Source organism: Amia ocellicauda, chromosome 19, assembly GCF_036373705.1.
Source record: "Amia ocellicauda isolate fAmiCal2 chromosome 19, fAmiCal2.hap1, whole genome shotgun sequence".
NCBI classification, from domain to species: domain Eukaryota; kingdom Metazoa; phylum Chordata; class Actinopteri; order Amiiformes; family Amiidae; genus Amia; species Amia ocellicauda.
Window position 1 is genome coordinate 5234323 of NC_089868.1, and position 16607 is coordinate 5250929.

Sequence of the window (16607 nt, forward strand, 5' to 3'; positions counted from 1 at the left end):
GTTCATAATTGGATGTCCTATTATTATTATTACTATTATAATTAAGTTATTGTTTTTGATGTCTTACATTTAGTTTGCCTGAATTTGATTAATGATCCACCACTGGATATCAATGAGTTATTTTTCCTGCTAGGAGTTGACGTTCCCTGAACCTTGTTATAGAAATGCAATTCAATTTAAGAAAAGCTGTATAAAAGCCTTATTCATTGCCTTTTCATTGTTCATGGTTGTTAAATATATATATATATATATATATATATATATATATATATATATATATATATATATATATAATTTAAAAAAAGGAAAAAAAATAAAAATAAAAATTGCAACCCTGATTTGGGAATTGAATCCACAACTCCAGGTTTGCAGTGCTGTTCCTTAACCACTGTTGCAATGAAGAATAGTATTAAAGCATGAAACTTGTTTTACGTAGCCTACAGCCACCACAACCAACTGTGTTTATTAACTCCACTACTGGAATTAGTCACAAATAAATGTATACATTTTGAAATAATAAGACATAAGAACAAATGTGTATATGTGTGTGTGTGTGTGTGTATGTATATATATATATAATTCCAAAATATATTCCCTCATTTGGTGTTTTGATGATGGTGGTGGATAGCTCTGTCTATCACGTCAGACCAAAATCTCCCATAGGTGCATGCAATTAAAGGGTGAACGTCGCAGAATGGATTGTGCCTTTCAATTATTATTAATATTATGGCAATAATGCGCATTTTTGTGTGATAGACATTTGCACCATGCAAACCCTTCTGCGCAGTGTGAAAATCCTATGGATATCTAGCCCATTGACTTTTATGGAAGAGCCCTGGGGCCATAAGAGTTTTTGTTGTTTTTAGATTTTCAGTAAATAATTTTCAATTTGTGTATTGCTGTCATGTAGGTTCAACCACTTGTTTTTTCATTGTAAATCGGTTTTCTTTTTATTGCTCCCATTATTATATGAATTGCCTCACCACTTGATACACTACTAGTATTAAGATGCTTGTTACTAGTGCTGCCATCTACTGAAATGGTTGTTATACTACAGAAGATCAATGCATTCGTACAAGCAGATTTTAATCCGGTTGAGTGGTTAAAAGGCTGACTCAAAAACAAAGCTAGCATCATTAATTTTGTTCTTGTTTATTTTCTCCAGATGGGTAGGGTTGTTCTGTTTCTAAAGAACAATGTAAGTAAAATGAAAATATACACGTGTATATTTTTATGTAATTTGGCATACCAATTATAAAAGAGGGCCTTTAAGGGCCACAGTTTCCATTAAAACTAATTTAGCATTGGGCTTGCAGTATTGATTAAGCAGTTACTGTTCATTTACATTTTAGTAATGGATAAGTTATTATTTGCACCTCTCTTATATGCCAGTTGCATCTATTGTACTGTTGAAACTGTTATAGGCCTACTTGCTGAATTATACATCCAGTCCAGAAGGCAGAAATAATTTTCAGAAAATAACATGCCTGAGATTTTCACTGATGTTTTTAAAACATTTGGTATCGAGTGAAACTTATTTTTTTTCTTCCTTTAAAAAGTAAAAATAATGAATGCAAGTATCTCCATTATCCATAAAAAAACGAGTGTACCGAATCAGTAGACTCATATTTGCACAGTCTCTGGTGCAATATGTTGATAAGATATGGAATGTATTAGTCTAATTTTCACAACCCCACTGCTCACATATATCATTTCACGTCACTGCCTTCATATTACAATTAATAACATACATTTCAACATTCATATCTGCCTCAGCACTGCTAACATGACTGAATGCAAGATAAACAGTAAAATCAACCAAATAACAGATATGGTCTGCAGAAAGTGGGTGCATTTAGGCAAGTCTCTCACAGTAACAATTAATTATATTGCATAATCAATCTTCCTGTTTTCATTCCCTTCAGAGCCAAGACTGATGAATAATACCAGAGAGCCTCGCACACTGATAAAAGGCATGCTTAAATTCTCACTTCCTACTAAAGATGCACTGTGTATGACAATTAATACAATGCAAAGAAGCATAAAATTGCTTCCTTAGTGAAAAATTTAGCATGGAAAGCACAAAATCTTTGAATAATTTGAATTCCAATTTGCAATATTATAAACCTCTCTGCCTTGACAGCTAACCTGAAAAGTGCTCTTTAATATGAGACCAACTATGTTGCTATTTAAAAAAACACATACATCTGCTATACAAACTAAAGATTACCTTATGTTTGAATGTGAAACATCATTCATTTATAGCATTAACCTTACTTATGCTGAATGCATACAAGAATCTTGAATTTTATTTAATGTGTTCCTGTATTTGAAGTAACATAGGTTATAGGAATAGACACAGTTATAAATAAAAGTAATTTGACAGTAAATGTGTCAAATGTGACAAACTACATAAAGGTCTGACTTTATGTAAACAAACTGATTAAACAAATACTTTATTCATAATAATAAAAAAATAACAGTTGTCACACAGTTTTATAAAGTATTTTGTATTATTATTATTATTATGATTTAGTATATCATTAACTGACAGCATTGGTTATATAATAGATGGTTTAAGATAGGCTTGCTCATTATTATCTTAATGCATATTGTAAATCAGGTTCTCAAACTCTTGATTGGTTTACACTAGTATGCATTAATCCATGAATGAGCAGCACACTTGCTTGTTAGAATGAATAGGAAATAGTGTGAATCTTGATGGTGTGATAAGTACCACATAAGTATATATATGGTTACTGTATGAGGAAAAATAATTGTATAGATACAGATACCTTCTAATTGTACACATAATTGGCCTGACCCTGCTGGAAATTCCAACATTGATTGACCAGCTGGAGACTGATGCTGGTCAGACCTGGTGTTGAGCTTGTCTACTCACGGTGAATAAGCTAGTATGTTGGTAAATCTAAATTTGGGATGGTTATACTGGTCTTTGTGCTGGTTTACTGCTGGTTGTAGATGGTTACTTCAGTTTAGATGGTCAATGCTGGTGTAAAGTTTGTCAATCTGAATATTTTTGTTTAGTTTTATTTCTGTCAGATCATCCTTAAAATGTGATAGAAATTGCATTTATTGTATTATTTTTTCAAATTACTAGGTAGGTTATTTGGTGTGTTTTGGAATGTATGGTTATTTATATAATTTATGTTTGGGCTGTTACTTTGTTTTCACACAGTGCATAATTTTTCGTTTCACTTCAGAAAAAGATAAAATGTTGAAATGTTTTGGAATGTATTGTATTTGTGTGCCCTTACTGCTAGGAGTTTAAAAAGGTGTAACAATTACACAGAAACAGTTACAAAATATAAATAGAAATCAACACAAACATAGACAACTTGTGTAATTTGTATCAAATTAATTCAAAATACAATTAAGTGTACAACATACATTCCCCCCACCCCCAAAGCAAATCAATAAAGATGAAAAAATGTTAACGAAGTTATCTTCATAAGCATTGGTTTAGCCCCCTCCCCGCCCCCACATTTCAAGAGAACGTTAAATGCAACCCCCCCCCCCCCACATCAGTTATGACTGGCTCCATGTCCTTATTAACGAGATGTACGGGTGAAATCCCCCCTTGATAACAAGTATGTAGCACCTCCTCCTGCTCAAACAGCTCTGCAGCAGTCTCTGCAGCCACTGGTTGTCTTGATTATATTTGTGTTGATATTGCATTCGATTTTCAGGATTAATTTAAATTAAACATTTCAATTACCTATTATTGTTAAACCTGTACTGTCTGAAATCCCCTGACATGATGTAGGCATTTTATGATGTCTGTGTTTTCCACAGAATATGGTTACATGCAGTGGCAATGCAAAATTAGGTCGAAGCGGAATGACGAATTCATGGTTGGGGGGTCTGGCGGTGCCTCCCCCATAAAAAAATGAAATAAAAAAAATGGAGACCTGAAATGCCCTAAAAACAGCTCAAAATCCATGAAATCCATGATTTTGACTCAAACATATCTTTACTTCACAACCACACATCACTATGGGACACATTCAGCGAAAAATCAAGTATCAACCGACATTATGCAGGCATAGTAGATGCGGTTTCTGGTGCTTGTCAATCAATGAGATCTATTTTGGTGTAGCTCTGTAATTGAAACAGGTGAGGAAGCACAATTTTCGATTTGTTTGCCTGGTATAAATATGCATCTTCATTGGAAATCAGCCATTTCCGACGCTGATGGAGTTTCTATGTGAATACAAGTCTCCTGTTGTGACAATCAATAACATCTCCATAAATTAGTTTGAGGTCCTTATTTATGTACAGGTGCGCTAGCTCATAAAGTCTGGTATGGTACGTGAGCATGTTACAAGTGATGTATCCCTTAGAAAAACTTGGTACAGTGTTAAGCCTCCAACATCAGGAGATCTGCCTATTTGGCATAGCAGGTTTAACACTCTATTTCAACACTCTAATCAAAATTGACATGCCCCCCACCCCCTCTTACACCACTGGTTACATGATCTGTGCACCTTTCTTACTCTCCAGCAATTTCTTAAGAGCTGATGTCCCCATGTTAACACAAATTATACTGTTCATCTATACAGATTGAGCCCAGTTATGCACATCATTGACATATGATCTGTACTTTCATAGGTGTTGTAACTCTGACTCTTGCAACTGAAAAATATAACAGCTTTTCTTTTCTATATAGTAAAACAAAATTCTTAAGGTAAGCAGGGATCTTACTGTTCTTCTTAATATCAGTAATATTGTGCTATTTTCTGCTTTACTACAACCCTTTCCATTGACTTTCTTTCTTTCTTATGGCTTCATAGTTTCCCTGAATCTCTCATCATGCTGTCCCAGATTCCCCTGTTCTGTCAGGCATGATTCCCGGCAGGGTTCTACATTGTTTTTCTGTGGCTGACATTGAAGGGGTGTCCCAGATACAGAGGCCTTTTTCTCCCTCAATCCTTCCAGTCAGCCCCCACATTCAGGCACCTGTCCAAATAGCTCCAAGCCCCAGTCACCTAGTGTGGGGGGAGTGGAGAAATACATAGCAGTGTGCGGTACAGTTTGTGCTCATTCTGAACCAGAAAAGGAAACAAAACAACACACAGTATATCTATAATATACAAGTTCCTGTTTTGTTTAGATTTTTATTGTAAATATACACCTCCCCCAAATCTAATGAAACTCCTAAAAGATAAATGTCTGCACTTTTGTTTACAATTATGTTTAATATTTTATTACTTGAAAAACAAACAAACACAAGCATGTATTGATCCTAATGAACCACCATAAAGTTCTACAGCAAGCTCTTTGAGGTGGTTTACACAGTCAAATTAAAAACATATAGGTCACATTTTTAAAATGTGGACTTAATGACAGCTACTTTTCATGCCCTAAGAATACTATGTTCCTGCATTTACAAAAACAGTAAAACACTCAAAAATATTAAAATAAAATAGTTTAAGAACTACTAGCAGAGGTAAATAACACTCAGATAATATTGCAATAGATTGATCAATATTTACCCTTGCACTTCCAGTCTGTCTGTAAATTTCTGCAGTGGGCGTCATGGTAACAGCAGCCTGCACTCCAGTTTCATTGCTCTTTTGTGCTTTGCTAGTCACTTCTCCAACATCTTCTCAGCCGAGAGCATAGGACATCCCCCGTGTCTGTCATAGCAGGACACCTGCATCAGTCACCACACAACAGAATACATTTTTGATAATGTCAGATGCATTGTGCTGCTCCCAACCCTCTACCTTAAGTATGATTAAACTTAAGACTGGCAAAACAGATTTGCTTATGTTTTTACTTAAGGAGTTTTAGCCTGTCAAGGTATGTTATCATCTGCTGATCAAATAACTGTCATTTACCTTCTGCTACAATGTTTTTTCTACTTTTTCTGTCTTTTACAATCCATGTTAACATTTACAGCCTGTTTCTTGTAAATGGGCCAAATAGTCTAAACTAGTAACTAGTAACTAGTAACTGTTTGGACTGCTTGAATGATGAATAGCACTGCACAAGTTTTTATACAAAGAAGATTGGTTAAATGCTGTGTACTGGGGTCCTTGACTACTCACTGCTTACAGAAATGTGTGTCTTTTTATCATTACTACAATACTAACATGTTATTAATACACTACTGTAAGTGTTATGAAGAAGCGTCATAATTAAATACAGTAATTATGAAACTTTGTAAATAAGTGTATGAACTTGTCAGAAAAAAATAGGATCATCTTAAAACACTAATTTCTGAAAGAACTGCTACACTATTAAAGTTTCAAAAACTATTTGGAAGTATATGCATTTTCGTAATTAAATAACCATTAGCATGGAATTATGTATTGCTTTGTTTCCCTCCATTTTAGAAGCAGACCTGAGGAAAACAGTCATATTTCTGATAATAATAATAACAGACATCCAGATACTTGAATGTGCATTTAGGCAATGGACACAGAAGTCAAGTTTAAATATTACAGTTTAACACATTTCACTACTTCACTAGTGCTGGTGCTGGAGTTAGTCAGGAACAGAGAATATACTGTATTCATGTACCTCTCAATTTTTCATTCACACAGAGTTTCAGGACTGTGAATTGGTTCAGAAAGGCAAGAACAAGTGCTGTGTGATTGGATGGTGGTGGGGCTGCCTATATATATATATATATATATACACTCACCTAAAGGATTATTAGGAACACCTGTTCAATTTCTCATTAATCCAATTATCTAACCAACCAATCACATGGCAGTTGCTTCAATGCATTTAGGGGTGTGGTCCTGGTCAAGACAATCTCCTGAACTCCAAACTGAATGTCTGAATGGGAAAGAAAGGTGATTTAAGCAATTCTGAGCGTGGCATGGTTGTTGGTGCCAGACGGGCCGGTCTGAATATTTCACAATCTGCTCAGTTACTGGGATTTTCACGCACAACCATTTCTAGGGTTTACAAAGAATGGTGTGAAAAGGGAAAAACATCCAGTATGCGGCAGTCCTGTGGGCGAAAATGCCTTGTTGATGCTAGAGGTCAGAGGAGAATGGGCCGACTGATTCAAGCTGATAGGAGAGCAACTTTGACTGAAAAAACCACTCGTTACAACCGAGGTATGCAGCAAAGCATTTGTGAAGCCACAACACGTACAACCTTGAGGCGGATGGGCTACAACAGCAGAAGACCCCACCGGGTACCACTCATCTCCACTACAAATAGGAAAAAGAGGCTACAATTTGCACAAGCTCACCAAAATTGGACAGTTGAAGACTGGAAAAATGTTGCCTGGTCTGATGAGTCTCGATTTCTGTTGAGACATTCAGATGGTAGAGTCAGAATTTGGCGTAAACAGAATGAGAACATGGATCCATCATGCCTTGTTACCACTGTGCAGGCTGGTGGTGGTGGTGTAATGGTGTGGGGGATGTTTTCTTGGCACACTTTAGGCCCCTTAGTGCCAACTGGGCATCGTTTAAATGCCACGGCCTACCTGAGCATTGTTTCTGACCATGTCCATCCCTTTATGACCACCATGTACCCATCCTCTGATGGCTACTTCCAGCAGGATAATGTACCATGTCACAAAGGTCAAATCATTTCAAATTGGTTTCTTGAACATGACAATGAGTTCACTGTACTAAACTGGCCCCCACAGTCACCAGATCTCAACCCAATAGAGCATCTTTGGGATGTGGTGGAACGGGAGCTTCGTGCCCTGGATGTGCATCCCACAAATCTCCATCAACTGCAAGATGCTATCCTATCAATATGGGCCAACATTTCTAAAGAATGCTTTCAGCATCTTGTTGAATCAATGCTACGTAGAATTAAGGCAGTTCTGAAGGTGAAAGGGGGTCAAACACAGTATTAGTATGGTGTTCCTAATAATCCTTTAGGTGAGTGTATATATATATATATATATATATATATATATATGGTGCCTTATCATTCTAAGTAATCTCAAAACACCTGCAAAACAGCAGGAAATAAAAGTACAAATGTGTGTCTGTTTGTAGACAGACAGATAGATTTGTATTTAGGCAGATTAACAGTATAATACATTAATTTAGCTGAACATAATAAAAAATATTATTACAAATAAATACATTTTCCCATTAACCATAATACAGGTCATACAGTTCACAATGCATTTTGCTGTTGCTTATTTAAGACATTACAGTGATGCTTTAAATTGTGTAGCCCAATTTAATATTAAATATATATTCAACAACTTGCTAAAGACATTTCAAAAGAATGTTAATGTAATATCTGTCTGTCAGCATGAGGAATTATTTAGCAAGTAGTTGAATGTATATACATTATCAATCAAATAACAATTTAATATTAAATTGGGCAACATAATCTAAAGTGTTACCAACATTACTATTTTCCCATATTTTTTAAAGACTGAGAATTCAAATTTACCACAGTTAAAACTGATATTTTCAACTAAAAGCAACTGTAAAATGCATTTGCAGTGAGAAACTGTTGATAATATAGACCAAACTGAAGGCTTACAAGCCCCAAAATATATAATTGTCAGTAATTAGAAAATTCCCCATTTGGTGGGCTCAGAACAAGGACATCAGCTGACTGATTCTCTGAGCTGGAGGACAGGGGACTCCTCTCAGTGAAGGAGGGATATATGCTGTTGTCAACACTGTCATTTTCTCCACCCTCAGATACAGAGACCATGCTGCTTTTCAGGCTCTTCTAGTGGCTAGCAATTGAAAGAGCTACATTTCAAAACTGTTCACAAAACTGACAGATTGTAATGTCATGCATCAAGCAGATATGCTCTAGCATAATCAGCTTTTGAAAAGAAACAACATTCATTGCATTACATGCACGGACCCGGGGACACAAATGGAAATTCTGCTTCAAGGCATTCAAGACGGAAAACAGGAGACACTTCTTCACACAGAGAGTTGTCACAATCTGGAACAAACTCCCCAGCGATGTGGTTAACGCAGAAAATTTGGGAACATTTAAAAATAGATTGGATAGGATCCTTGGATCACTTATTTATTAATGGACAGCAAACGAGCACGATGGGTCGAATGGGCTTCTCTCGTTTGTAAACTTTCTTATGTTCTTATGTTCTTATGAGTTGCTTATATAATAATACAGTGAGGGAAAAAAGTATTTGATCCCCTGCTGATTTTGTACGTTTGCCCACTGACAAAGAAATGATCAGTCTATAATTTTAATGGTAGGTGTATTTTAACAGTGAGAGACAGAATAACAACAAAAAAATCCAGAAAAACTCATTTCAAAAAAGTTATAAATTGATTTGCTTGTTAATGAGGGAAATAAGTATTTGACCCCTTCGACTTAGTACTTGGTGGCAAAACCCTTGTTGGCAATCACAGAGGTCAGACGTTTCTTGTAGTTGGCCACCAGGTTTGCACACATCTCATTAGGGATTTTGTCCCACTCCTCTTTGGAGATCCTCTCCAAGTCATTAAGGTTTCGAGGCTGACGTTTGGCAACTCGAACCTTCAGCTCCCTCCACAGATTTTCTATGGGATTAAGGTCTGGAGACTGGCTAGGCCACTCCAGGACCTTAATGTGCTTCTTCTTGAGCCACTCCTTTGTTGCCTTGGCTGTGTGTTTTGGGTCATTGTCATGCTGGAATAGCCATCCACGACCCATTTTCAAAGCCCTGGCTGAGGGAAGGAGGTTCTCACCCAAGATTTGACGGTACATGGCCCCGTCCATCGTCCCTTTGATGCGGTGCAATTGTCCTGTCCCCTTAGCAGAAAAACACCCTCAAAGCATAATGTTTCCACCTCCATGTTTGAGTGGGGATGGTGTTCTTGGGGTCATTCCTCCTCCTGCAAACACGGTGAGTTGAGTTGATGCCAAAGAGCTCGATTTTGGTCTAATCTGTCCACAACACTTTCACCCAGTTCTCCTCTGAATCATTCAGATGTTCATTGGCAAACTTCAGACGGGCCTGTACATGTGCTTTCTTGAGCAGGGGGACCTTGCGGGCGCTGCAGGATTTCAGTCCTTTACGGCGTGGTGTGTTACCAGTTGTTTTCTTGGTGACTATGATCCCAGCTGCCTTGAGATCATTAACAAGATCCTCCCGTGTAGTTTTGGGCTGATTCCTCACCGTTCTCATGATCATTGAAACTCCACGAGGTGAGATCTTGCATGGAGCCCCAGACTGAGGGAGACTGACAGTTATTTTGTGTTTCTTCCATTTGCGAATAATCGCACCAACTGTTGTCACCTTCTCACCAAGCTGCTTGGCGATGGTCTTGTAGCCCATTCCAGCCTTGTGTAGGTCTACAATCTTGTCCCTGACATCCTCGGACAGCTCTTTGGTCTTGGCCATGGTGGAGAGTTTGGAATCTGATTTTAAAGAAACTCTCTTAAAGGGAGTGCTCCTAATCTCAGCTTGTTACCTGTATAAAAGACACCTGGTAGCCAGAAATCTTGCTGATTGATAGGGGATCAAATACTTATTTCCCTCATTAACATACAAATCAATTTATAACTTTTTTGAAATGCGTTTTTCTGGATTTTTTTGTTGTTATTCTGTCTCTCACTGTTAAAATACACCTACCACTAAAATTATAGACTGATCATTTCTTTGTCAGTGGGCAAATGTACAAAATCAGCAGGGGATCAAATTTCCCTCACTGTATACCAATAAATAATGCAAAATATAATATCTCTATAAATAGGCAAACATGTAGTGTCTCATTCCCGATTATTAGCTACACTGCTAATGCTGGCATTCTGTTTTCTGTGTGAAAGGGTACGTACCTGCATTTGCCGGATTTCAACGCAAGTGTGAATGCGGGTGCTATAGGATAAAAGAAGGCAAACATTGCCTGCATTTTGCTGGCATTTCTGTGTGAATGGTGCTTTAGATTAGGATTCAGTGACTTCAATAAAATTATCTGAATGTATCCTTATTTAACAAATACAATTCCAAAGAGCTTTAAGAAGACTGCATCCTTTTAGTACAATTTGTTTATTTTTTACTTTCAAGTTCAACACTTTCATTTTAGATTTTTCACTCTGTACTTTACTATTGATGGAGACTGCAGCTACCTATTCTGTCCAAGGTAGCTATTTCAGGCATATAGAGTAATGGTCCAGAGTTGCTCAGCTGTTTAAACTGGAAACCTACCAATTGTTTTGACGTGCCTTGCCAAGACTGCTCGCCTGTGTTTGCCCACAGTCTGCATTGCATTGCTCTTGCTCCCACTCATGTGTGCATGAATAAAGAGTAAAAGGAGAGGGAATGTGGATGGGGATATTGCTGATGCTGTTGTTAAAACCATTATTAGAGAAGCCTGTGGACAAGAATATGAAAAAACATCCTCTTTAATGCAGCAAGATTAAAGTTGCATGCTATTATTTTTCTGTACACAAGAAAGGTTACAAACATGAGATCATTCCTCTGATTTTGCTTGCCTGGTTGCAAGGAGCTTATGGATCTGAGGATTACTGAAGCATCTCAGGGAATCTGTTTTGGGTATATTTGATTGTTGCCATCTCCCACAACCTTTTGTGTAAAGAAGTGTTTCCTCGACATGATCCCTTGTGAATTGAAGTGCAAATTCTGTGATTCATTGTGGAGCAACTCATTCACTTAATGAGCAGGGCCCTTGCCATATAATTTCCAGTGTTACATATTGCATAATTCTGACATTGATCAAGTTAACACAGATGCTTCAGGAGAATATGCATTTCCATCTGTAACTGGTGTTCCTCTAGATGTGCCTGGGGTTGATTTCCTGGATATAAAAATTGGCCTAGATATATTCTGTCTGTTTAGAGTCTGGATATGTATTAGGAGTCTCTTGGGTGTGTGAATTTACATGTTGTACTGCGAGTGCGCTAGTGTTCCTGTGTCAGTGCATGCACAACTTAACATGTGTAAACCTGTCACAGTGTGGCAGCATTCTATGAGGAATATTGCTGTTTATCTGGACACTTTGTGTGTGTGAATGTGTACAGGGCATACAGGTATACATAATTGCAGATACATGATTGTTACTATTAGATTGCTTTTGTGAACAGCATTGTGCAGTGGGTAACAGGGAGCCTGGTCACAAGCTTTCCCTGTTGATCATGGGGTTCCTATGTGGGGGGCTTGCTGCTGGTGGGCTGAATCCCCCCTTGAAAAAGCCACTCCAGGAAACAGCTGCTGCAGTTCGACCTACTTCTCAATTTACCCGCAGGGCAATGAGGCGGGGAAACATCATTAACACTGCCAGCAAAACCAGGGGGGTAATTATGTAGAGAAAGAGAAGCCAGCCCAAGACCAGCAAGTAGTTATATGGAGTGGGGATGGTAGGTGTAAATATACATAGTTTTTAGGGTTATGCAGATAATTATAAGCAACAGTAGAAAAATAATTAGAGGCTCTCCAGCAGCACACGCAAAAAAAAGCCTATGCCTAGTTTCCATTCCCTGAGTAACCAGCAGCATCCAGTCTAGGGCTGCAATGATTAATCGACCTAGTCGACTTATTCGACTAGTAAAATCCGTCGATTTCTATTTCAGCTGTTGAATAGTCATTTAGCCGCTTTTCTTAATATCATTGATCTTAGCCCGTTAGCCTAATATTATCCTTGGGCCCTATCCCTAGCTCTGTGTGAGAACAACAGTTTAATTCCAAAGGAGCACTCGGTGGCAGTAATGCATCACTTAGTTTGTCATCCACCTGCATGCACCCCCTTGGAACAATGTCTGAGCCTGCACATAGCAGCCAGCCTACAGCACAAAACAAAACTTGGGCGAAAGCATCTTAACATATAAAGTCATTTTTAAGTTATGCTTTAGGCTACATGTGGGATATTGCACTTATGTTGCGCCGCAGTAGAAGACACGTGGATTATGTGCATGTTTCAGGCATGTCAAATTCTTTGTAGGATTTTGGATATAGACTTTTTAAATGTATGTAGGCTCTGGGCACTATGGAGCAACAACAGGAAAGAGCATTTAACCACGCACGTACAGTACGTCAGATAAAACCCCTCACACAGTACCATGCCGTTTCAGGTTTCATTCCAGTGCTGATACTTTAGAATGTGGATTGAAAGCTGGGGAGGGCAATCATGCCATGTTTTTATTGTTTGTTGTGTAGAGCTTCCACTGTACCTGTGCGACTAGAAGTCTTATGTCTATTGCAGCAATCCATTCACCTTTTACACATATATACAGTGCATCGGGAAAGTATTCACAGCGCTTCGCTGTTATGTTACAGCCTTATTCCAAAATTGATTAAATTCATTATTTTCCTTAAAATTCTACAAACAATACCCCATAATGACAACATGAAAGAAGTTTGTTTGAAATCTTTGCAAATGTATTAAAAATAAAAAATAAAAAAGCTCATGGATTCTGTATTCACAGCCTTTGCCATGACACTCAAAATTGAGCTCAGGTGCATCCTGTTTCCACTGATCATCCTTGAGATGTTTCTTGATTGGAGTCCACCTGTGGTAAATTCAGTTGATTGGACATGATTTGGAAAGGCACACACCTGTCTATTAAAGGTCCCACAGTTAACAGTGCATGTCAGAGCACAAACCAAGCCATGAAGTCCAAGGAATTGTCTGTAGACCACAGAGACAGGATTGTATCGAGGCACAGATCTGGGGAAGGGTACAGAAAAAATTCTGCAGCATTGAAGGTCCCAATGAGCACAGTGGCCTCCATCATTCGTAAATGGAAGAAGTTTGGAACCACCAGGACTCTTCCTAGAGATGGCCGCCCGGCCAAACTGAGCGATTGGGGGAGAAGGTCCTTAGTCAGGGAGGTGACCAAGAACCCGATGGTCACTCTGACAGAGTTCCAGCGTGTCTCTGTGGAGAGAGGAGAACCTTCCAGAAGAACAACCATCTCTGCAGCACTCCATCAATCAGGCCTGTATGGTAGAGTGGCCAGACGGAAGCCACTCCTCAGTAAAAGGCACATGACAGTCCACCTGGAGTTTGGCAAAAGGCACCTGAAGGACTCTCAGACCATGAGAAACAAAATTCTCTGGTCTGATGAAACAGTTTTTTATTTTTAATAAATTTGCAAAGATTTCAAACAAACTTCTTTCACGTTGTTATTATGGGGTATTGTTTGTAGAATTTTTTATAAAATGTGTAGGGCTGTGAATACTTTCCGGATGCACTGTAATTATTGTTTTATATATTGCTCTTATATTTTGTAAGTCACACTGGACATGGGCGTCTGCTAAGAAATAAATAATAAAAATAATAGTATTATTGCTAGTTTTATTATTAGTTGTACTTGTTTAGTTGTAGTTTATGTAATCTTTAGCAAGTTCTATACAGTACTGTAACGAGATACATTCAGAAAACAGGGCTGAATACAAGTAACGAAAAGCAGGCATCTGTGGCAGCCAGATTCTTCCACGTTAATTGTATTGAACATTTCATTAAATTGCACAGAGCACAGGTTTTGATAGTGACTGAGATTTAGTTGATAATTACTTTTCATTGTTTATTATTATTTGTCTTTCAGTGTATTGTTTATTTTTATTTGCATTTGAGTGTTGTTTATTGTTTTTATTATTACAAAAGTTCATTATTTATTATGAAAAAAATGCATTTGCACTGTTTTCTTTGTTCAAACCAAAAAAAAACAGCCTTGTATTTATCTCTTTACTGAAAATGTATATGTAGTATACAGGACCGTAAAGGGTTAATGAAAAGCAATTTCAGGTGTTAAAACATTATTACAATTATTTTCAAAATCTGGTACCTGGGAAGGGTTTTCATTTTTTGAAGTGGTTAAAGGGATACTTTAGTATTATGGCATTTTAGACAGATGTTTTGTTCAGAGTTTTTCATTTCATTAGCTTAGCACAACTCCTAAGTCATTAGTTGCAAAATGCTGACTTTCAAAACCCACAGCCACACATTATCTATACAAAAATCTAATAAGTAGTAACCAGTAATCAGTGGTGTATTTATTTATGTGCCTTGACAAACACAATTGAATACATGATTGTGGTGCATTACTTAGAAAGATATTGTATGACATATATGATACAAAATATATGAAGTATAAATACTATAAGAAACGTGTATGTTCTGACAATATAACCTATAAAAAAATAAATGTTTTCCTAATAGGTTTCTTATTGTTTTTATAAGTAAACATAAAAATCTATGATAATTACTATCATATAATATTTGAATATTTTCATATTACAGCAACATTTTACATTACTATGTACTTAGACAGACGGTTTTGAAGTTATGCATTTTAGAACTGTCCATTTTGACTAACCTTTTGGAATGTTGTCAAAATGTGCCCAAGCATATAGGGTTGTAACAATCTACTAAATAAACAAATTGCCATGTATCTGGGAAATCTGGAGGTTAGCAATGGCATTGAACACCTCAGCAAGACACTCATTTAAAAAAACAGTGAAAATTTCTTATAGCAGTCAGATCAGTGTCGGAATGAAGCATCTAAAAATAGTTGTTAACAGGCGACTTCTGCTTTTAAGGACAGGAGGCTTTAATTAAAACTGGGAAATGGTAATCCTTGGTAATCCATTGAAAGTGAGGGAGAAGCATGGTGTTTGATGTGAGAAATACAGCTCCCTTTTGGCCCAAAGCTGCTGTTTGGATTGTGTTTATTTGGTTGAGTACTGCTGTTCTGCATTTGTGATTCACTTTGTCTTTACACTGTAGACTTACTGCTGTCTGTTTCAATTAGCAAGGATAACAGCACACACTGCACTGCTCCACTTGGAGCTCTTCATTACCAGACTGGTTACACTTTAAACAATCACACTTCCACACTTTTATTGACATTATGGTTTTGTTTTAAGATGCAGAATGCCTCACTGATAGTCACTTGCTGTACATACATTTCATGTTGTCTCAATGGGGAAAATCAGAACAACAGATTAAAATAGGTTACCAAACTGCTATTTCTATTATTATTGAAATAAATACAATTATTATTTTCTTCCAAGTGATTTGGAATAGGCCCTATGCATGTGTAAAAACATGTATTTTAAAGGCTGTCTGGTTATGTAATGTCACTGTATCATTCATGCAGTAGCTCTTATTGTTATAACACTGGCAGGGCTCTGGGTGAATATATTTGAGGACCAGATAGACTGAGGAAAAGATCACAAGATAAATCAGCCCACAAAAGCTAATTGGAGCTAATGGGACCTTTCTGTGATGATTGTCCTCTCAATTCTGACCAAAAGTGCAGTGTACCTATAAAGTAAGATGGCCTATTTGAACAACCATATCATATAAACTATGCTGTTTTACAGAGTAATGAAAAACATGCAGTGTGACGCTGGGGAACGTGTTCCAATGTACAACAATAGAACACATGACTCAGTTGGATTCCTACTTATATCTTTGATATAACATCATGATGGCAGTACAATGTTGAGTGGCATTCCCCATAATTATACATTTAGTTAATTATACAACAGTGTACTGCTGTTCTGATACAGTTCCAGATACAGAACAGCTGCTTTGGGCCAAAATAGTTCCATTTTTAAAATACGAAACTTGTGGTCCCCTAGAAAATGACATCTACATATTCTCATACCATGAATGGCAAGTATAATAATGTATACCCCAGGGTTTCTTGATGTGAGG

At 37.3% G+C, this 16607-nt stretch overlaps 1 protein-coding gene across 5 annotated transcripts in view; it reads left to right on the plus strand.

Moving 5' to 3' along the window:
- The window catches only part of elavl4 (ELAV like neuron-specific RNA binding protein 4), a 169092-nt gene that overhangs the window by 112453 nt on the left and 40032 nt on the right, over nucleotides 1-16607 (plus strand). The gene's annotated exons all lie outside the window — the stretch shown is intronic.